Source organism: Artemia sp. Qi Xiang Cuo, chromosome 10 (genome assembly GCF_049724085.1).
Source record: "Artemia sp. Qi Xiang Cuo chromosome 10, ASM4972408v1, whole genome shotgun sequence".
In the NCBI taxonomy this organism is placed as follows: domain Eukaryota; kingdom Metazoa; phylum Arthropoda; class Branchiopoda; order Anostraca; family Artemiidae; genus Artemia; species Artemia sp. Qi Xiang Cuo.
The window spans coordinates 69,237,927-69,261,686 of record NC_142803.1 but is presented as its reverse complement, the minus strand read 5'-3'; the positions used below and the strand labels follow the sequence as shown (position 1 = coordinate 69,261,686).

The 23,760-nt window shown below is 36.5% G+C and overlaps 1 pseudogene across 1 annotated transcript in view; it reads right to left on the bottom strand.

The window, feature by feature from the left end:
- The window catches only part of LOC148948097 (uncharacterized), a 129,065-nt pseudogene that overhangs the window by 6,680 nt on the left and 98,625 nt on the right, over positions 1-23,760 (bottom strand). The gene's annotated exons all lie outside the window — the stretch shown is intronic.

Below are 23,760 nucleotides of genomic sequence, written 5' to 3'. Positions count from 1 at the left end.
CGAAATTTAGACTTCAAAAAACATAAGCCCTCTATGAAGTTTATACGAGCATCACTTTCAAAAGAACCATACATGCCTTTAGGGCATAGCTTAGAACGCCATCTCCCGGACCCGGGGGGGGTGTATTGACACCAGAGTTTTCTTATCCGACCATTGAACTATTTTCTTTAACAAATGGTACATCTCAAAATGTTTATTATATGGGTGTGGAAAAAGAAAGCATGGGGGGCTAGTTACTTTTAGATTTCTTTTAACTGTTAAAAGGTGAGCTCAAACTTTCAATTTCAAATCAAATGAGCCCTCTGAAGTTTATACGAGCATCCCTTTCATGAGGACCATATATGCCCCAGGGCATAACTTACAACGCTTGCCCCCGGGCCCTGAGGGGTTGTGTCGAAACCTGAGTTTTTGTTATCTGACTTCTTAACAATTTTAGCTTAATACATATATCAAAATTTTTAGCGGATGCAGTCGGGGAAAAGGGGCTGGGGGGGGGCTAGTTGCCCTCCAATATCTTTTGACTCTTAGAAACCGAATTAAAACTTTCAATTTCCACTAACATAAGCCCTCTCTGAAGTTTTTGCGAGCCTGCCTTCAGTAAGACCGATATAGTCACCCAGGAAATAACTTAGAACACCTGCTCACGGACACTGTTCAACACTGGAGCTTTCGTGAGAATATATTGAACTTTAAAAAAAATGGATATCTCAAAGTTTTTATTAGATAGTGGTGAGAAAAAAGGGTGTGGATTGGGGGGAGGGCGCTAGGTGCCTTCAATTTCTTTTGACTCTTAAAAAGCGAAAGAGAACTTTCAATTTCCAATCGAATGAGCCCTCTTTGAAGTTTATACGAGCATCCTTTCCATAAGAACCATATATGCCCCAAGGGCATAACTTACCACGCCTACCCCAAGGCCCTGGGGGGTTTTGTTGACACTGGAGTTTTCGTTAAATGATCTATGAATTATTTTTAACAAAATAACTCTCTGAAAATTTTATTAGAGGCATTTGGGGAAAAAGGGCGTGGGGGGGGCGGAGCTGGTTACCCACCGATATCTTTTGACGCTTAAAAAGTTAACTAGAACTTTTAATGTCAGATCGAATGAGCCCTCTCTGAAGTTTATACGAGCATACCTTCCATAAGAACTATATATACCCCCAGGGCATAACTTATAACCCTTACCCTGAAAACTGTGGAGGGAGTGTCCCGCTCAAAGATATAATTTCCAGAACTTTCAACTACGTTGAACAAAATAGCTATCTCAAAATTTTGATTGGATGTGTTTAGGGAACTGGTGGGCGTGGGAGGGGTGTTAGTTGCCAACCAATCTTTCGACTATTAAAAGGGACACTACCCATTTAAATTTCCAATAGACTGAGCCCTTTTCGCAGTTTCTTAAGACAAAGCTTTCTAGAACAACCGTATAGGCCCCCAGGACATAACATAACCCCCTGGCCCCGAGGGATTTGGAGAGGGGGTTGTCATCCTCAAAGATCTAATTTTTAACTACGGTGAACAACCTAGCTATCTCATAATTTTGATTGGATGTGTATGGGGGAAAGGTGGGCGTGAGAGGGAGGTGAGTTGCCCTCCAATAACTTTCGACTATTAAAAAGGGCACTATTCCTTTGAATTTCCAATCGAATGAGCCACTTTTGAAGTTCCTACGGCGAAGCTTTCTATGAAAAGATAATATGCCCCAAGGGCATAACTTACAACCCTTGCCCTGAGGGCTGTAGGGGAGTGTCCTCAAAAACATAACTTCTATCTGGAAATCAACTACGTCGAAGAAAACGGCTATCTCAAAATTTTGATTGGATATGGTTGAGAAAATAGTGGGCGTGGAAGGGGTGTTAGTTGCCTTCCAAAAACTTTTGACCCTTAAAAAGGGCACTAGAACTCTTGATTTCCAATCGAACGAGCCTATTTTGAAGTTTATACGACAACCCCCTCCATATGAACTGCCTCTGAAAAAAAAACAATAAAACATTAGAGCCGTAGGGCCTTTACTATAGGCAACAGTATAGCGTTGCCTCTGATTTCATAATTCAATAATTGCATCAGGGGTTAGTTGCCTCTTGAGCCCTTAAAAGGGCCCTAGTAAAGTCCATGTTAAATTTTCAGTAGGCCATAAAATTTATATAAGACGAAATTAAAAAAAAAAATTGATTATTTTTTAATGTTATTTAAATAATTAATATTAAATAAACTCATGGCCATGGGAAGGGCTAAAGATGAAATTAGAAGCACTTATTGAATTATGAAAGAACATAAAAAAGGCATCAAATATTGTTTTCACTTTCATCGAACCTAAATTATAGCGCCATCTAGAAATTTGCTGACTCCCCCTCCGTAAGTCAAACATATAGCCAGAATTGTAAATCTAAACTAGATTTTTGGTAAATAGCCTAGACTTCAACAAAATTTAGCTTTTGAGCAGTATTAAGTCATGATTATTTTTCATGTTATTTCATATGTCAATAACCATTAGGGGGGGACTCGTGCTTTTAAGCCATTAAAGGTGTTATAATAGCTCAAAACAGCCCATTGTAACCTAGTAACACACAACTACACAAGGTAACATTTAACATAACAAAGCCTGGAGCATTACTTTTCCCATCTGTGTAAAAAAAAATTGATGCATAATTGAAGCTTTGTTCATTTTCATCTTACATTTAATGGGTTTTTTTCTTTATATATGTCTTGTTTGTTCTCTACTACAATATTTTTTGTCAAATTTTTAAATTGATAATTGATATGTGTTTTTACAAATGACCATTAAAATGTATACTTTGAGGCATGAGTCCCCATCTATAAAATGACCGACCACTCTGTCATAATCGATAAAATGATCTTTTACCTAAGTGTAGCATAAACCCTACCAGTGCAGGAAGAAATTATGGTACTTTTTTAGAGTACGGGCAAAACGGGAGAATTGAACGTTGGTTTAGGCCAATGAAATAAAACAAAAGTATGATGAAAATTTAATAGTTAAGAAACAGATTTGGGCAATATATTTACACATTAGGGGGGGGGGGGTAAAGCAGCGCAAATATTAAATACGTAACTTAATCTAACCTAGGGACCTTGTTTTGCCCCTTTAACAAAAAACTGAAGTTTAAATCTTTGTCATGAAGTGAGCAATGCCTCACTAGGCAGCGAAAACCTATTTTTCATTCAGCATTTTTGATATTTCGATGCGGTCTTTTTTGCGTGTTGCCCGGATTCTGAACAAGAACCTAAAAATGCATTAAAATAAATGTAAAATAGTAATAATATAAGAGGTATAACTCCAATGCAACCTCATTCAGGCTTAGCTTAAATGAAGGGAGATGATAGATTAATTCCAACATCCCACCCCTATGCATATATACTCTTACCTATACTAGGCTAGTATTAAGGCCCATGGAGAGAAAGACAATTTAGGCAATGAAATGAATTCTTTCAGGCATCTAATATTCCTCTTCCCTACACAATAGCTACCAACAATTTTTTGTAACAGCTGCTACACAATAATTTTCCACTGCATATTATTAAATTGAAACATTTATAAATCAACTAGAAGTGAAGATAGAAGAAGATAGAAGTGATTATTAAATTATAAAGAAGAATGAAAAGGAACATCAAGTGATATGTTGACCTTCATCTAAGCTGAACTACATTGTAAAGTGCGAATTTAACAAATATTGTCTTGTGTTAAGAGTAAATTGATACCCTAAAGCATAATTTCTGATTTAACTGGAGCTATTAGGTTAGGTCTGACTAGGTTAGGTTACGTATTTAATACATGCGTGTGTGTGTTACACTCAAATATACCTTCACAAAGTCCCCGAAGCCGCGCCGCGCCGAAATGACGGCGGCGAATGTGTGATTCAGTATCGGCGGCGGCGCGCCGATTTTTCTAATTAAAAATAATAATAAAAATTCCACTTCACCAAGCACGTTCAACCTTGATTTTAGTAAGGATTTTTAAATGGTTGGCTAAAAACATACAAGAACAATATGACAAAACAGGAATTGGGGTCCCACAGAATGCCGCAAATGGGCTTCTTCTTTGTATCTGCTGAAATAAGTTGTTTTATAAGGGAGAAACCTGCACCTTCACCATAGGGCTCCTGCGCCCTACACTACAGGAAGAACTAAACTGCACCTTTACCCTCCTTTCTTATCAACACGGAAAAACCCTCCGAAATTCTTTTCTGAAAGAAGTGGTCAATTTATAACGTTTCAAGTCAAAGTTTAAAGCTACTTCAACTTCAGTGGACTCTGCTAACTGTGCAAAAAAAATTTAATTCATTTCTGTAGATATATTTCTATACTAGCTCTAGATAATCTACCAAGCGAGAAACTACCACAAATCAGCATCGATAAATAAATGAAACCCAAAACAAACAAAAATAACAATAAATAACTAAGTCAAACTCAAAACGAGCAGAAATTAACATAAGTTGGGCTCAAAACCCCAATTCCTTCCCAAGGCCAGAACATAATTTTCACTTTACTTAAAAAATATAAATGTTTTTACTTTTATAACTTTAATAAATCAAATAATATTAACATTTTGATTACTAAATATCAGTATAGGTATATTAAACTGACAATGCATATTCATTTGTATTTTTTCAGTGAAGTACAAATTTTGTTCTGGCCTTGGGAAAGCAAAGGGCTTTTGAGCCCAACTTATGTTAATTTCTGCTCGTTTTGAGTTTGACTCGGTTAGTTATTATAATTTCTGTTCGTTTTGGGTTTCATTTATTTATCGATGCTGATTTGTGGTAGTTTCACACTTGGTAGATTATTTGATTTTAATTTTGCTCATTTTTGGTTTAATAGAGCTCTTTACTTTTCTTTGAAAAAACTTATTTTTTGGAAACAGTTTTTTTAATTAATTTCTGTTCGTTTTATATTGACATAGTCTTTTCAGGGAAAAAGACAATCATTCTTTAAATCTTTTCGTTTTTTTAGGGACAAATAAATTGGTTTGCTATTTATATAATTGAAAACAATTTTCATAAACATTTAACAACCTAGACGCTTATAAAATCTAGACCAAAATAGTAGAGTTTACCTTAGTTTCATACCTCTTCTAGTTGACCTTGAACGGGAAACTTGATAACATTTGGAAACAAAATTTTTTACTTTCTTTGATAGCTTGGATACAGTTACGCTATTTTGATTTGGTCAAATTTTAAGAGCAGAAGAAGCCCTGAAAGTTTGAACATAATACCCTCAGTCGTTCTTGGGATACTGCTGAGATGCCTTTTTGGTAATTAGCATAAACACAGTGCATTTTGATTTAATCTAAAGGCAACATTTACTTTTTAAACATAAAGGCAAATGGGAGGGTGGGCGTGGGGTTAGTTTCCCTCCAATCACTTTCGACTATTAAAAAGGACATCAGCCCTTTCTATTTTGAATCGAATGAGCCCTTTTCGAAGCTCCTACGACAACTCCTTCGATACGAAGTGCCCTGGTCTAAACAACAACAACAACAAAAATATGATACATTATACCCACATCGATCTCTACTATAAAAATGTCAAGCCTTCCAATCAATTTCGATTATTAAAAAGGGCACTAGGTTTTTCGATTTCCAAACTAATGATCCCTTTTTGAGTTTCTACGACAACGCTTTCTATAAACACCGTATATGCCCCCAGGGCATAAATTAGAACCCTTACCCTAAGGGCTGTGAGGGTGGTTGTCATTCTCTAAGACCTAATTTCCAGAACTTTCAACTACTTTAAACAAAATGGCTATCTCAAAATTTTGATTGTATGTGTTTCGAGAAATGGTGGGCGTGGAAGGGGTGTTAGTTGCCTTCCCATCATTTTCGACTATTAAAAAGGGCACAAGCCACTCCAATCTCTAATTGAATGAGCCGTTTTCGAAGTTTCTACGACAACTTCTTCGATATGAAGTGCCCTGGTCTAAAGGAAAAAATAATAAATAATACATTGTGCCAACATCGTTCTTATATACCTCCAGGGCATAACTACAAAACCCTTGCCCTAAGGGTTGTGGGGGAGTAACCCCCTCAAAAAACATATTTTCTCTCTGGAAATCAGTTACTCTGAACAAAATGGCTATCTTAAAATTTTGATTGGATGTGTTTGGGGAAATGGTGGGCGTGGAAGGGGTGTTAGCTGCCTTCCAATCACTTTCGACTATTAAAAAGGGCACTAGTTATTCCAATTTCCAATCGAATGAGCCATTTTTGAAGTTTCTACGACAACTCCTTCGATACGAATTGCCCTGGTATGGAAAAAACAAAACAAAAAAAAATAAATAATACATTGTGCCAACATTGTTTTTTACTTAGACAGCTTGATGGCGCTGCCTATGACAACATTCTGAATTGCCTAATGCTCTTTTACCTACCTCTTTTCATCCGAAAAATCAGAAAGAAAAATGAACAGAATTTTAAAGTGGAAGGTAGAATTTTTGTTTAAAGAAAAATTTCTTCTTCTCCTTCCTATGAACCGATATACATGGCAAGCCCAAGCTGACAGTATTGATCTTTAGGAAACAGATTAGCCGGGATGACGGTTGAAGCCCGAAGGCCGATATCGATAACCAAAAAAATCACAGAAACAGAGAGAAAAAAAAACAGTGGCGTATTATTGACGCCGCCACCGAGAGATTAACCGGTGGCGTCATCGCGCGGATGCAAGCTCGGCGGCACGCCACCGTTTTTTTTCAGCGGCGCGCCGCCGACTTTTCGGCGTGGCTTCGGGGTCTACCTTCACTATCCAGTTCTTGGGAGCCTAACTCAGATGGTAAAGTGGAAGATCCAGGTGAAATACAGACAGATAGATTTTGTGGATCAGATGACCAAATAGAATTAGAGTTTTCCATGAGGATTTTGATATCATTTGGTGAATTATTTTGAGCTTCTAGAAAAAAAAATAGTTAACGCATAGATAATAATAAACTATAAGTACTCTAAATACTATACCCAGGAAAAATGAAAGAAATCAAAAAATAAAAAAAAATTGAAAATGGAACAAACCAAGAGGCCGAAACAAAATCCATGATAATTTTATTATTATGACAAAAAGCTCTAAAATCAGAATTTCATTCACATACTTCATGTAATTAATTTTGGCTAATTAATTTTTATAAAAAGAAAGACCAGGAAATAATAGACTTATTCTCAATCAGGACCATTTTATATAAATGAGGTGGAAATAGAATAAGTACTTTACAGACCTAGTGTAAATCTGTATATGAAAAAAGTCGCATGAAAATTTTTTATCTGGCAATAGTTACGTTTCAAAATTCAAATTTGTTTGAAGTGTTTTGCGATGATTTAGAATAACAATCCAGCCTCCATATATAAATTTTTAAATGGCGCTTGAAAGCCTTATACAATATTTCTTGTTTTGTTACAAGAGAAAAACGTCTTCAAACATGATCATGTCTGATTAGAACTCATTCTGAAACACTGTAAGTTGAATCATACCTGTGCCACTACCATCCCCCTCCTCATGAGCCAACTCAGACGCTAAATTAGAGTTTCTGGATGAAAGAACCACGGGTAAATTTTGATTTCCAGATGACAGAGTACAACCTGAAGTTTCCATGAATGTTGTGGTCTCAATTGATGAAGTATCTTCAACTCATATAACCAAACAAATATAGTGATATAAAAAACTCATTCTCATTAATTTATCCCATTAATAAAAAAAAAAAAAAAAACAATGGTGGGACAAAAAAATAATAATAATAATAACAAAATAGATTCAAGGGAAATACTATAGGTAATGTAAAAATAAATTTTGCTAATGTCTTCTTTATGTACCCTAAAAATTTCAATATCAAATAACTCAAAATGCATCTTTCGTAGAAAAAGAAATGACTAAAAACCTGAAGTTTCCATAAAATAAATTTTACATTAAAGGTTCAACAGTTATTAGGTTCAATTTTTGAAGAGATAGTCTTTATCTATTAATGTTTCAAGCCAAACAATAGAAAACAAATTAATGTCGGATTGTTTTTTTGATTAATGCTTAAATTTCCAGCAACGTGTACATGAAATATAATCTGTTTTAAAGAATAGAATCTAATCAGCAATTTGCTGATCAGCACTCACAAGACACAATTTTTTGGGCCCATGAAACATTGTTTTAGTTTTATTTTGTTTTTTTTTTCTTGTTTGAGATGTCACCCATGGAAATATATAATAAAAAAAACAACAAAGAAAATAGAATATGAAAAAAAAGTCCTGTGAATCCCTGTTTTCAAATAATAAATGGCTTCATAGTTAAAAGCAGAGCATTCATGAATTAAGGCAACTCCCATGATTATTTTAATAAAATATCTTTATTGGCTTTTTGTGGGGTGGCACCTTGGGTCATAGAGGAAGGGCCAGGGGTCAGTTCCCTTAAGCTTTGGAATAAAATATCATTTGTAAGTTTTTTTAGTGCGATTGGGGGTTGGGCTTATCTAATCTTAGAGCTATTTTAAAAACCCTTGCATAAAAACCTTACATGCCTAGGGGGATTAATTGCAACCATTCCCCTGGACTCCTGGGGGTTATGTTAACCCAAAATTTTTGTTATCTGATCATTGAACTATTTAAACAAAATGGCTATCTCAAAAGTTTGATTGGATATATATGAAAAACAGAGGGGATGTGTATGTGCGGGGGGGGGGGTAAAGGCCTCCGAATCACTGTTGCATATTAAAAATGAAATAGAACTGTCAATGTCAAATAAAATGATCCCTCTCTTAAGTGTATCCAACCACCCCTTACATAAAACCTTATGTGCCCCTGGGGCATACTTTACAACACTAGCCACTGGGCTCAGGGGGTGTGTGTTGTCCCCAGTTTATTTTTATTCCTTCTTTGAACTATTTGGAACAAGATGGCTATGTCTAAATTTTGACTGGATGCGTGTGGGGGAAAAGGGCCTGGGGGAGCTAGTTGCTGGCACTAGGACTTATGATTTACAAGCAGATGAGCGCCCTTTGAATTTATACAATCTTCCCTTCCATAAAACTCATATAGTCACTCATGGAATAGCTACAACCTTGGCCTGAGGGGGGGGGAACTTCTCAATTAAACTAAAGATGACACAACTCAAAGAAATTTTTTGAATTTAAAACCATAAGGTCCGCAAGTCATGTATTTTCGAGGTGATAAATGTTCCATGGGTGGACGAGGGGACACTTACCGTGGGGGATGGGGTAAACACTTAGACCCGTAGAAAGTTACGGGGTGAAGGGAACTCCAATTAACACACATAAGATAGAGAAATAAATCTGGATTTAAGAGTTTATGACGTCCAATTTTCTTTGTTTTTGTGACAACAAAACATCATTTTTACAAACCATCTTGACAGTAATTTATATAAAGACTTAAAAAAAAAAAAAAGAATTCCAACAAGGTTGAACGTGTAAAGATTCTAACTTATGTTTTACCCAATTTAGGTACAGTGGTTGAGTTGCACAAGGGTTCAGCTGCACGGGGTTGAGTTGCACAGCGGTTCAGTTATATGGTGGTTCACTTACATGGGGTTCAGTTACATGGGGGTATAGTTACATTGGGGTTTACTTAAATGGGGTTGAGATGCACAAGGGTTCAGTTAAAGGGGGTTCAGTAGCACAAGGGTTCAGTTGCAGAGGGGTTCAGTTTTACGGGGGCTCACTTGCATGTTGGTTCAATTGCAAGGTGGTTCAGTTGCATTGTGGTTCAGTTGCTTTGGGTTCAGTTGCACGGTGGTTCAGTTACAATGGAACCCGTGTGTCTCCATGTTCTACTCTGTTATCCTTCCTTCAAACGTGTACCGAATCATATACCTTAATTAGCCAGTCCAGCATCAAGGACAATTATCTCTGACTATCTTCTAATTCTATGCATACAGAACATGATGAACAAGGACCAGATATCAGTGGCTGCTCAAAAGTAAGTTCAATTTTTGCCTTCTATTAACCAATGTAGATTAAATTACACACAAAATAAATGAATTAAAAAGTCTAATTTACAGTAAAGATTATGATCTGGTTCTACTTACTGAAGTATGCCCTAAGAATACAAAGAGTAGATTAGAAGATACACATATTCAACTACCCGGTTACCAAATCATCTCTAACCTCTCATCAAAACAATGCAAGCATGGAGTCCTAGCTTGTGTAAAAGCAGCATATATTGTCCAGGAACTTCATATAAAATCTAGCCTGCCATCTGTGGAGACCATTTGGTTTGATATCACAGACCAAGGCCAAGACCTATGCCAAGCCAGGATTAGATGTGTATACTGTAGTCCCTCAGCATCCTTCTCCATTGATACCAAGTATGTTCTCTCAAATATGTTCTGCAAAACCATAGAAAATTCCAAAGGTGATTTTCTTATAGGGTGAACCAGGGTAATTCTGGACACTTTGACCTTTTTTTTTTATTCAAAAAAATTCCTCCTGCCAGCAGACTTAAAATTTTGCTATAAAATTGGATTCGTAGGAACGTTCAGACTGTTAGCTTTCATACAAGAGCTAGAAACTTCCAAAATTCGAACTATAAAGGGGGTTGGTGACCTCATTTGAAATTTCACCACGGTGTCTGGAATTAGCCACCAAAAAATGGGTAATTCCGGTCAATATCTTTGTACCTGAAGGAGTAAAAAATCTTAGCTTTGGTTGGTGGTATAAGCACCCAAGAATCTATGTTTCTTCCAAATTTCATGCGCGTATCTTCTGAACTAGCGGAGTTATTCAGCTTTGCAGTCGTGATTTTGTTTTTTTGATAATCAAATCTCGTTTTTCCAATGTGTCATACCATGGATTCTCACGATAATTTGATAATGAAGTGATTATACCACCACGAGCCAGCATTTAAATAGTCTTCTGAAGGCTGGGACTTTAAATGGGCCTTCATCTCCTGTAAATACAGAATCCATCTGCTAACTTCCTTGAAATTCGTATATTAAAAATAAGGTAAAAATAATAAACAAGACGACTTCAAATACTGATAAAAGCAAGTTTAAAAGCAAAACACAGAAGAACTAGGTGATCACTGCTTTTTTCCATATCTTTTCTTCCTTTCCTTGTGGCGTTTCACCATTTCGCGATGCTCGCTTATAGTGAAGGGTCCAGTGCCCTTCAGAGTGAGGGGCCCTCCCAAGATAAACTCTTCTGCAACGTCTGTGATGTCATCGTTCTTGGGCCAGCTAAACTCGTACGTCGCTGCTGAGTCGAGCTTTAGGAACTTCATCCTAACGACCCCTTCATCAACAAATTCAACAATTTTGCCAAAATAAGGTGAGTCGTCGTAATACACAGCATAATAATGGTCAAGATTCGTTTTGATCTTTTTCTTGCTAGGGCCAGGCTGATCGAGGTCATCAAGAACACACGTCTCTTCAAGAGAAATGTCACCATCGGTGTCAGCGTACGGTATCTCGGACTCGCTTTCGGTGTCAGAAAAGGGAACTGGGGAGGTCGCTTCTCGTGAGAGCTTCATCTTTTGCTTTTGGCACCAGAGGTCTGGGTATCACCGGTTTCTTTCGCTTTGGTTTTCTTTCCTACACCCTTTTTCCTGTCTGCCTTTTCCTTTTCCTTCTGCTGCTTCTTAAGTTTCTCTAAATACACCTTAGAAGTGATCACTTCAGCAGCTTTCTGAGTGATCTTTTTCCTTTGCCCTGGTTCACTTCTCGGTTCTCTTCTTACACTCTCTAACAGGAGCTCTTCAAAGGTCTTCTTCATTGGAGTTGGTGGTTTCTTCTTAGGGGAAGAAATGTTTATGTTGACGGTCAGATTGTCACTTTCTCTCTGGACTCTAACACTAATCCTATCAGCTGTTGACTTCTTTGTTGGTTTCTTTTCTTTTCTTCAAGAAAGTCATAGTAAACCCTGAGTTTCTACGGGTCAAACCGCTCTCTGTTGATTTTTGCATAGTTGGCTCTCTGGTACGCTAGGATCATACACTCCAGTTGATGCAAACCCTATCTGGATTAGAACTGGATCTGCTTGTTTCCAAATTTCACTTATCATCTTGACAAAATCTGCTTTCGGTAACTTCTCTCAAACATTTTTCCTTGCCCATTTGGTTAGCCTTTGGTCATACGTGGTTTTGAAAGCCTTGAAAACGCCAACGTATAAAGCTTGAAGCATGTGTGTCGTATGGGGTGGCAGCTTCAGAATCGTGATGTTTTCGTTCATTGCAAGCTGCAAAACTTGCAGCGACAAATGAGAGCCATGACCGTCAACAAGAAGCAGAACTGGACGTTCTTGCCCAACGCTAGGAATGAACTGGCCTTTGAACCAGTTGTAGAACACGTCAGCCGTCATCCAACCCCTTTCTGTGGCAGCATATGAAGTATCAGGCAAAGCGTGATCGGATGTCCAAGTGGACCACACATATTTGCCTTTGAATATGATCCGGGGGGGGGGAAGAATTGCCCCTGCAGCGTTGATGCAACCGAGAACTGTTGTGTTTTCTCTCCCTGTTCCAGCAGTTCGCCGAAAACTTGGCGAGTTCTTCTGTCCAAAAACTTCGGTTCTCAAAGGATCAGTACAGAAGCTCGTCTCGTCCAGGTTGTACACCAAGTGGGGCTTATCGAGGAGTTCAAGTTCATTCAACGTCTCTGAGAGAAGATAAAAAAATCCGCCGATCAAAAACGTATTTTCAGCTGTGTATCTTGAATTTTCTTTGGTTTCAGGCTTCTTGAGACTAAGGTTGTGACGTCGTTTGAAGTATTTCCACCAGTCATAACCAGGAACACTGTCTTTGAAAGTAGTTTTCATATTGTTCACCTTCACATATTTGCCTACAAGAGGGACTATATTGGTTTGGGATAGTCCAACACCCCACTCGTCCATGATTTTGATGCCCTTTTCGAGTGTCACTTCTTCATCTAAATCGAGTTGTGTGGGTCTACCTGCTCCCACTTTCGACGATGTCACAGTCAAATGGTCCGAAATCGTCGACTTTGGAATCCCCTACTTTGCTGCTGCAAGTCTGATTGTCAGCCAACCCATTTTCACCTCTGCTAACACCTTGTCCAGATCTTCTGGGCTGTACTGTGTCCTCGGCATCTGAAAGTTAAAGCAAGGGTAAGTAAAAGGTATAAAAAGAAAAGTTGTTTGCACTGAAAGAAACCAAAACTAATGAAAGTTGCAGATAATCAGCCCTAAAAAAAAATATTTTTCCTGAAAATAGTTCAGTAAGCTCATGCTACATTGCTAGAAACTCGAGAATCTCTGATAGAACACAGCTCCAGGAGGCAGAGGTCAAAATTCGATGAAAAGGAATTGATTGCATCACATTTTCCCATGTCCGGAAATACCCCTCTGTGTCCGGAATTATGCCTCACCATCTGTCTGGAATTGCCCTGTTTGGGGTCAGGAAATGGGTAATTCCGGACACCTAACCTACGGCTAAACCGTTAGAGATAAAAATCTGCAAAAAATCACACTAATGCCCTAATTAAAACCCTTTTGAATGGTAAAACAACAAAATCCATGTTACACCGTTCACCAGCAAATGCAAAAAAACTGACACCATACGTACTTTTTCATCAAAGTTTCTCCGACCGACTCCGGTTCAAGACTGACTGTCTCCCCCACGTGCTGGCTGTTGTCAATCAGATATAGTGAGTCATAAACTAGAGTCTTGGCACTACCTCTTATGATTTTTTCAAAAGAAATTTAACAAGGGGCTAGCAAGATAAAGGGGGTGTCTGGAATTACCCACTGTCCAGAATTACCCTGGTTCACCCTAGGAGGTGACTTCAATTTTCCTAATATCTTGTGGAAGGAAGGTTTTCCATATAACCCAGTTACTTGTAGTTCATCCACCATCAGTCCCTGTGTTGATTGTATTCATGATCTCTCTGCCTTCCAAGCAATCAACCAACCCATTTTTGTCGGAAATGAATTTTACCACAACCCCCTCCCACCCCTATATATACCAATTAAGGGTATATATTTGCACATTAGGAGGGGGGGGTAAATTTTTTTTCTTTTTTTAATTATTTTTAATTTTAATTTTCCCTGACCCCCCCCATCCCAAATTTGCAAATAAAAACAGGAGGGGGGGTTAATATTATTTTTCGAAAAAAATTATTATTATATTTGGAAAGTTCATAAAAATAGGCATCGAGTGGTATGTTTACTTTATTCGTAACTCACATAATATGAATAACAAAAAATTTACCGAAATTTTAATTTAGGGGCTTCTTGCTATCTTGGAAAGTAGTGTAGCAGGTCTGTCCCTATCTGAACTCATATAGGTATAGAGTACTAAGTAACTCTCTCTGTTGTTTCTTTTTTTGTCATTTGGGTTTGAGTCTTAAGTCTTCTTATTTATGATGATGAAACTTGAAAACATATTACTATTTTATAATTGAAAAAGGGACCAGGTTTGATCCCGGTGGTCTCTTAGCTCGAAAGTCTCAGATATCATTATCTGGGAAATTCATGAAATACGTTGGGATTAGGGGAAGGGTAGTAAAGGACCAGGAAATGAGCCAAAAAATCATTTTTTCTTGATTAGCTGTATTTCAAGCAAGCTCTGACTGACCTTTAGCATTGCCAAGATTCTCGCTGTTTTCCAAAGTATAACCAAATATAGAATATAATTGGTATCTAAACCAATATTACTTGACCTAGTCATTGTTAACAATAGTGAACTGATCCCAAAGGATAAATTATCTCCTGCCTATTGGTAAAAGTGACCACCTCGCCATTTAATTAGTTACCCATAGACACAAAGCAAGAAATGGACATAAAAAAAGATATATACAGACTATGAGGCTATTAGGGTCACATTTGGGCAAATTAACTGGGAGTTGACCCTCCAGGATGGGATCAATGAGCAGTGGGAGAAATTCTGGGCTCTACTCATGGAAACTTGGCAACAGAACATAATAAAAATTTTTACCTCCATACCAAAGAACTTACCATACATGACAGCAGGAATAAGACAAAAAAGAAACTTAAAGAAAGGCCCCTGGAGAAAAAAGGATATGCAAGACCAATACGAAAAATACGTCAAATCCAATAATAAATTAAGGAATCTCACCAAACAACTGTACTGTAATTTTGAGGCAAGAACCCAAAAAATTCTGGAATTATGTATCAAGCAGAGATCACAACTGGAGATCAATAAAATGCTTAACAACAAGTTACAGAAACGAAGACATTGTCACCCAAAATATAGTGGATCTTCTAAATGAGCAATTTGCATCAGTCTTCACAAACGAACCTGATAATGTTCCCATTCCCAACTTAAAGTACAAAATCCAGAAGCAAATGAGTCACATTACAGTTACTACTTTTTTGGTTGAAAAACAACTCAAAAGCCTGGACATCAACAAAAGTGCTGGTCCTGATAACATTCATCCTCACCTGCTAAAAGAAGCTGCTTGTGAAATTATCCCTGCACTATCTATACTTTTTCAACATTCCCTTCATCATAAGTGTGTCCCCTCCCAATAGAAAGTAGTCTATATCACACCTATCTTTAAAAAGGGGGATATTTCCAAAGCTGAAAATTATATTCCTTTCAGCCTCACCTCTGCTGCTGCAAAAGTCCTTGGGAGGATTTTTAATGCTGCACTTCTTGAACACCTTGTTACTAATGAAATTATCTCCAACAGACAGCAGGGCTTTCTCCCAGGACAATCTGTAGAAACTAACCTTCTAGACACTTACGAACCGGATACTCAGCTGCTTTAGCCAGACCTTCCTGTTGATTTGATCCTTATGACCTAGCCAAAGCCTTTGATAAGGTCCCACATAATCAATTTGGTTTTAAGCTAATAGCAGCAGGAATCCACCATGAATTAGTAGACTTGCTAATGAACTCCCTGACTGGTAGATCTCAGACTATAGCTTTTTACAACAGATAGCAAATGATCCTACTCTCAACGCTGTAATATCCTAAGTGGTGTTCCCCAGGGAACAGTTTTGTGGCCGATATCGTTTTTTCTTTATATAAACAATATGATTACCAAAGTCTACAACCACTTAACGCTTTATGCTGATGACTCAAAACAATTTGGTTTACCTGATAAATCGTCAATACAATCTGACCTTGACCATATTCAGGCATGGGCAGACAGGTGGTTTCTCTTTTTCAACATATCAAAATGCATTACCATTCATTTTGGTAACAATAATCCTCTCCACCAATACACTATGAATGATAACCAGACATCATCCTCCATTCCCCTTCAAACTTTCACCAGTGGCAAAGACCTGGGAGTCACAACAGATAATCTTCTGAACTTCCATGAACACTCTGCAAAAACTGTTTGCAAAGCAAATTCTACCCTTGGACTATTTAAAAGACTACTTACTAGCCAACCACATAGAATCTTCTTGAAGCTATACAAGGCAATTGTGAGACCAGTTCTTGATTTTGGAACCTGCCTTGCTGGTCCTTTTTACAAGGGTGATATAAAGTTGATTGAAGGTGTACAAACAAGGGCCACCAAGTGCATCTCTGGACTTGGGGAGAAACCATATGGTGAAAGGCTATCTAACCTAAAACTACAATCTTTGACCTTCCAATGCAAGTGGAGTGACATGCTACTCACATATAAATTTGTCAACTAACCCCAAAATAAGCTCTTAAACCAGTTACCCAACAAAAGACAAACATGAGGTTATTCTAAGAAGCTTCATAAGCCCCAATTTAAAAGTAGAATCAGACAACATTTCTTTAGCCAAAGGGTCATTAATGATTGGAACTGTTTAAGCAAGGAGACAGTGTCTTCAACATCAGCTGAAGTTTTTAAAAGGATACTCAACAAATAATGGGAAGCTGAACCTTCACAATACAACTGGAGCTGCCCATCATTGGTGTCTCATAAATAGTGATTGATATATGTGTACATACAACAGAGTTGTGCTAAGATGCTGATGCTGCTTGTCATACCCAACCAACTAGGGTATGAATCTAGCTCCTGTACTGTGAAGACCAGAATATGAAATAGATAGTTATCTTAATCGAAAAACATTTGAGTGAATGAAAGGATTAAAGTTGCACACTTACTGGATGCCTGAACTGTCATCTGAGAAATTTATTCAACATAATTTTTCTTTCAACAACACGTTTTTTGGATTTTTCGGGGGGTAGTCAATCACCCCCCTTGTGAGTAAGTCTCGTTTAGTGATGTTTAAAAAAAAAAATTGTGTTCAGCATATCACCAAATTATATAATGAATATTCCAGTATCCCAAGACAAGTTTAACCAAGCTCATGAGCTCCAAAACGAAAAATTAGACCGACTACTTAGTAAGCAGGGTGATTTAATAACTGCAGTTAACAATTTGTCTTCTGAGATACAGGAGTTAAAGAATGAGGCTTTAAAAAGAGATTTTAAAAATATTTTTGATCGAATATCCCTGTTTATTTCTCATCATAATATAGATGTCTTTGCCTCTTGTGAAACATTTTTAAATGATTCGACAAAGTCATTTATTAATAAACAGGATTATACTTTTTTTCATAAGAATTGGATTAATAAAAAACAGGGAGGGGTAGGTTTTTTCATTAAATCAACAATTCAGTCAGATCTGGTGAGCGAATTTGATCACCTACTTCTTGAAATGGCGTTTGAATTTTTGGCAGTTAAAATAGATGTAAATGGTATGAAAATTTTGTGTTGTGTTTTTTTACCGGCCTCCAAGTTCTCCTGCTTCAAAATTCATGGAACTTCTTGATGATTTTGTGCTTATTGCTTCGAAAAAGTATGCAAAAATAGTTATCATGGGTGACTTTAATATTGATTTATATAATTCTAATAATTCAAGTGGTAATTTCCACGGAATATCTTCTGACTGGGCTGATTTGTTATCAGTTTGCTTGCTAGTGGTCTCTTACCAGCTTATGGAGTCCCAACAAGAATAATGAAAGCTTCTTCTTCCCTTCTTGATAATTTGTTTACGAATCTGAAACTAAAGTATCGTGATGTGGTTATTGAAGATTTTTCAGACCAATTGATGCTTGTGACTAACTTTCACTTGATTACAGAGTTTAACAGGCCTACTAAAATAAAAGTGAGGATGACTAATAGAAACTCCTTAAGTAAACTTAAAGTATTGCTTTCTTCAAGTGACTTTTCTTCTTGTTTAGAGTCTTCGGACCCTGATTTTGCTGCTGAATTTTTTGTGAATCAGTTTAAATGTTGTTTCAACAATGCTTTTCCTCTCCGCCAAATATCAAGAAGAAATAGTATAAAGCCAATTAAGCCTTGGATATCTCCTGGATTGCTGGTATCAATAAAAAATAAGAATCTGTTATACAAGGCATGCTTAATGCATCCATCTGAAGTCAAATTAGCTGAATTTTGTAGATACAAAAACTATTTAACAAAAATTTTAAGATCACCAAAAAGTCATTACTTTGCCAAAGCATTTGTTGAAGCAGAAGGGTCCCCCAAGAAGACATGGGAAATAATTAATAAGTGCTTAGCAAAGCATAAGACCCATGATCTTCCTGATGAATTGATAGCTGAAGATGGAACTAAACTGGCTACAGGGAAAGTGGAAGTCATAAATGCATTAAAGATACACTTTGAAAAAATTGGTAACGAAACCGCATCAACTGCTGGAAACAACCTGGGCCATCATCTGGATAATGAAACTGGAGAGGACTTTCAATCATATCTACCCCTCTCTCACAATTGCTCCATTTTTCTTACTCCTGTAACCCCAGATGAACTTTTACTTACAACAAACCTTTTAAAGAATGGATCTTTGGAAGGGATTGATGGGTCATCAACTAATCTGATTAAGTGCATAGCACCAAATATTATAAACCCGCTTTCCCATGTGTTCAACCTCTGTTTTAAAACCGGAAGATTTCCTTCTTGTTTCAAGTCTGCAAGAATTATCTCTTTGTATAAAGGAGGAGACCCAAAGAACCCAACAAACTATTGGCCAATTTTGATCCTGTCTACATTTGGACAGTTGCTCAAAAAGTGCCTATATAACCGTATAGTCAGCTTTCTAATGAAATCTAAATTTTTTAGTCCGATGCAATTTGGGTTCCAGAAGTCTCACTCTACTGAACATGCTATTATGGCAATGACTCAATTTGTTCATGACACCCTTAACAAAGGTGATATTCCTGCTACAATATTTATTGACATTAAAAAGGCATTTGATACGATTTCCCATAAAATACTGCATACTAAACTTGATAACTGCAGCATAAGACGCCCAGTTAATGACATAGTAATGTAATACCTAAAACAACGAAATCATTATGTTGATAAAGTTGATACTTCTTCCTCATCAATATCTCAATCTCAGGCAGTTGGAGTCCCACAAGGCTCTAGTTTGGGTCCACTCCTTTTTCTTATCTATGTTAATGATATCAGTAATAGCATCAATGATATCGGCATTAACATATTATTTGCCAATGACACGGCATGCAATGTCAGCAGCCCGACTCTAGATCTTTGAAGCTTAGGTTGGAATCAGCACTGTTGAGGCTTATCTTATGGTTTTGGAGAAATAAATTGACTATTAATTGTACTAAGACAAAATTCATCATCTTCTCTCGTACTGAGAAAACAGCACCAGAAATTATGATGATTAATATTCAAGTTTATCATTTAAAAGCCATGCAATTTATCTTTGAATGAAACTGGCAAGAAATATTGGTATGATGAATCATCTGAAATTTGTTCTGCGATTTTTTGCCTTAAAATTTCTTTATCATTCTCCAGTGCATTCATATGTAAATTACTGTCACATTATTTTTTTGAATACTTTTAAAACTCATATTCTTCCTCTTCAGAGTCAACAGAATAAAGCTCTGTATCTATTGAGAAATTGCCTGCCTAGCCTGTTTTCTTACCCTGGTAAATCGTCAACAAAAAGTATGTATCATATTTTAAATATCCTTCCAATGGAACTTTTCTCTTCTTTCCAGTCTGTTCTTTATATGATCAAATATGTTCAAGGTCTTTTGTCTGAGTATTTTTATTTGCATAATAATTTTTTTCAGGATGATAATCAGGTTTTGCATGCATATTGGACCCATGGCAGTTCTGTTGTCCGTCAGGCTTTAATAAAATCTGAAAGATCCCGTTTTTCACCAAGGCATAGTATTATATATAATTGGAATAAATTTCAGTTTTATAGATTTGAATAATTCGTTGGTTAATAATAAAATTAGATTAATGAATCATTTAATCAGTAATTATTAATTTGATTTATTTTCCAAGGTGGATGCTCCTCATTTCACTTTATTTATTTGGTTATTTTGATTTTTTGCCAATTTTGTTTGTTTTTACTGTACAGAGAGTTGAAGAGCAATCTTTTTATTCCAGTATCTGGAGATAGTATTATTTATTTATTACTGAGTGTATATAAACCCACACACGAGTTATTCTCACTGTGGGTCATTAATTTGATAGTTTTGTTAAAACATTTTTTATTGATTAATAAAGAACTTGAACTTGCATACTCTATCAGAAATTGATGCTGTGCAGCGAAAACTACTCTAAACTACAGAAGAAGGGTCCCCTTGATCAGACCTATCTGTGGTCAGCATTACAAAGTGGGCTTAAATTGTATCTATCCTAGCACACTCTTAGTTGGAAGACATGTCACTGGGCCATAAACACAGTCACAACCCTGTTCTTTTTATACTTTTGAGTAAATTGTTTTTTAAAAGCCTTCTCACAAATGGAGCCAAACAGATCCAACATTGGACCTTATTTAACTCTGAAGTGCAAATTAAGGTAATATACCTCGGTGTCCGTCATGGAATCTTCTTAAATTAGTTTTTTCTTTTGTTTTGAATTAACCTATACCCACAGGGACCTTCATGAAGGGGGGAGGGAAGGTTAAGTGAAGATATTTGCAAGTGAATGACTAGGCTATTATCTTCAAAATATGAGACACGGGGTGCAACCCCTCTTTTAGGGTAAAAATATTTTTGTTTGACATTCCAGAAAAATAGATATTGATTTTCTGACTCCACATAGTTTGCTACAGCATGATAGAGTCTGAGTGCAGTAATAATATCCCTGACTACTTGGTAGTATCTTCACCTATCCTTCATACCCAAAGCTTTAAAATTTCTTATCTGTTTAAACAAGCAAATAAAAAGACAAATTGTTTTTAATATTTGTGTTTTATTTAACAAACATCAATCAATAAAAGTTACCTCCTTAGAATCAAAAGAAAGTCAGCTTTCTGTTAATATGTGAATAAAACTGAAACACAGAAAGGATATATAAATTAAAATAAGATAATTGGTTTTTTCTAACAAAAAGTCCATGTAGGCAAGTCAATAAACTAGTAATTTAAAGTGTTTGATACTAAATAATTTTAGTAATTAAAAACATAAACAGATATATAATATTTCAAACTTTTCATGGTTTTTTTTTACAATATTTAAAAATAATAAGTTAAAGACATTTTTAGTAAATTTTAGGTATTTTAAAAGCTAAAATTGACTTAAAAAAAAAGTGAATATACTCTACATAACTGTTTCAAAAACAAAATGAACATAAAACTGGATGCCCTAATTATATTCTTTCTGAATATAATTGCTTCCTAGGCTATTTATTAAAATTAAGAATTTCCTGATTTTTATGGTGCCTAGAGCTTAATGTGAGACCCGTTGTGGGAGGCTATGGCTAATATGAATTGTCTAATGACAGAACCATGAAAATGAGTATAATATAGGCTAAACAATTTAAAATTGTCCAAAAAATTTTACTTGTTCTACTAGTCTATAGTAAAAAGTTACGTGATGATAAAATTTGTATGAATCTTGTAACATAATATTGCTTTTACTTCCCGCCCAGTCCGTGAAGGGGTGGGGGGGTGACATTTTACGGAGTGCAATGATTTTAAAGACCAAGGCGAGTCAAGTTTTTGTCAAATAGCCTATGCTATTACAAATAGTCATAGTGACCGAATCAATCAACATTGATGCAAACAAAAAACTTTTTAGAATAATGGCATGCAAACAAAACACACTTAGTCGTCCTGGCTGGCAGGATGTCTGTACTACCAGCTAGTTGCCAAGGTTACCAAGCTGATTGCCAAGTGGTTGGTTGGATACCTGAATAAACCAGCTTCTTTTATGTCCATTTCTTCTTCTTCTATTTAACAGCGGGCGGGCTTTCCAGTAGTACTATTTAGCCCTTTTCCTTTTGCTTGGCTCTGTGGGCTACTGGCTTGATTGCCTCATATTTATTGGATATTTTCATATATCTTTCAGTAGATCTTTTGACTCTAGGAGTTCAATTATGAGATGGTAGATGTCGATTTCTATGCAACTGTGTGCAGGTATAGTTGGCTAGGCTCTTGGCTGATAGTGAGATTTTGTGGTTTTTGAAGCATTTTAACACTTTACAAAGCAAGGTATGTTGTGCAGACGTCAGCATATTACATTCAAATAGGCAATGGTCATAATTGTTTCATTATTCATATTACAATGCCTGCAAAGAAGCGACAGGTTAATTGAACCACTTGTATAAGAAAACTTATACAAAAATGCTAGAAAATTTAGTCCATTAGAGCTAGAATGCATTCTATAGTAAATTTTATAAAGTCTAATTTTTGGAAAGGGGGAAAAGAGTGGATTATCCATATTGAAATAAATCTCTGATAGCCTCAGTGGGGAAATAATTCTACTCGTGATTGATCTCCAACTTGGCTGGTCAGTCTTTATAGCATTTTTTGGTATTTCATCAACCTGATGATTACCACTTATGCCAGAGTGGCTAGGAATATACTGAAAATAAGTTCTTATGCCACTTGAAGCAAGTTTATCTATAATACTGAGACAATGATAAGTGTCAATGTCCTGAGGAGCTAAGGCCAGCAGCTCAACTGCTCAAGGCTTGATAAAGAGTCGGAATATACTATAATATTATTTGAATTTGCAATCAAACGTTGGTTTTCTTTAAGGTGTTCTAATGCCATGATCATGTTATTTAAACCAGCAGACATTATAGATACATTATTATATAATCTCTCGCCCGCTGCAATTTTCAGTTGAGCATAGAATACACTACTTGCTACCTTCTCATTAATTTTTGACCAATCAACAAACATGAAGAAGTAGTTTTTATAAGTAATTGTGTTCAGCTCGACAAATTTTTTCTGGACAAAAGCAATGGGGGTTAGATCTTTATTCCACTTTGAGAAATCAGTATTTATTATGGGAATTGACCAATTTCATGGTGGGGATTGGGGGAAAGTAGGTGCAATAGACTTTGCTGGTACAGGGAACTTCTTCTGAATGTTGGCATACTCATCTGCAATGCCTCTATACATGGCTGGATTTCTTAACCAATTATGTAGGGTGTGTGAGCTATTTGATTCAATTTTTGTAAGATGTTTTGTCAAGAGAAAGCTACGTATCTCCCTTATTGTTGTTAATCCACTCTCCATAAGCAGAAACTTGGTGCTTGTGGGTTTCCTAAGACCAAATATGAGAAGTATTATATAATTTTGTGTTGTTACAATTTTCTGCATCTGGGTCTTTGCACATGCACCATAGACGATGAGCCCATAGTCAATATGGGGTCTTATATGTGATTTGTAAAACTGGAGTAAGGTTTTCTCCTTGCAGCCCCAGGGTGTGGAAAGAAGTCTTTGTAGTATATTTGTTTTTCTATAGCATTTTTTTATTGGGTTTGAAATGTGGAGGTGGAAATTAAGTTTTTGGTCAAGCATGAGACCTACGTAATTAATATGATTATCTTCTGGAATAGTTGTTTTATTTAGAGTTAGTTTCGCATTAACATGGTTTCGCTTCCGGTGAAATTGGATTATTTTT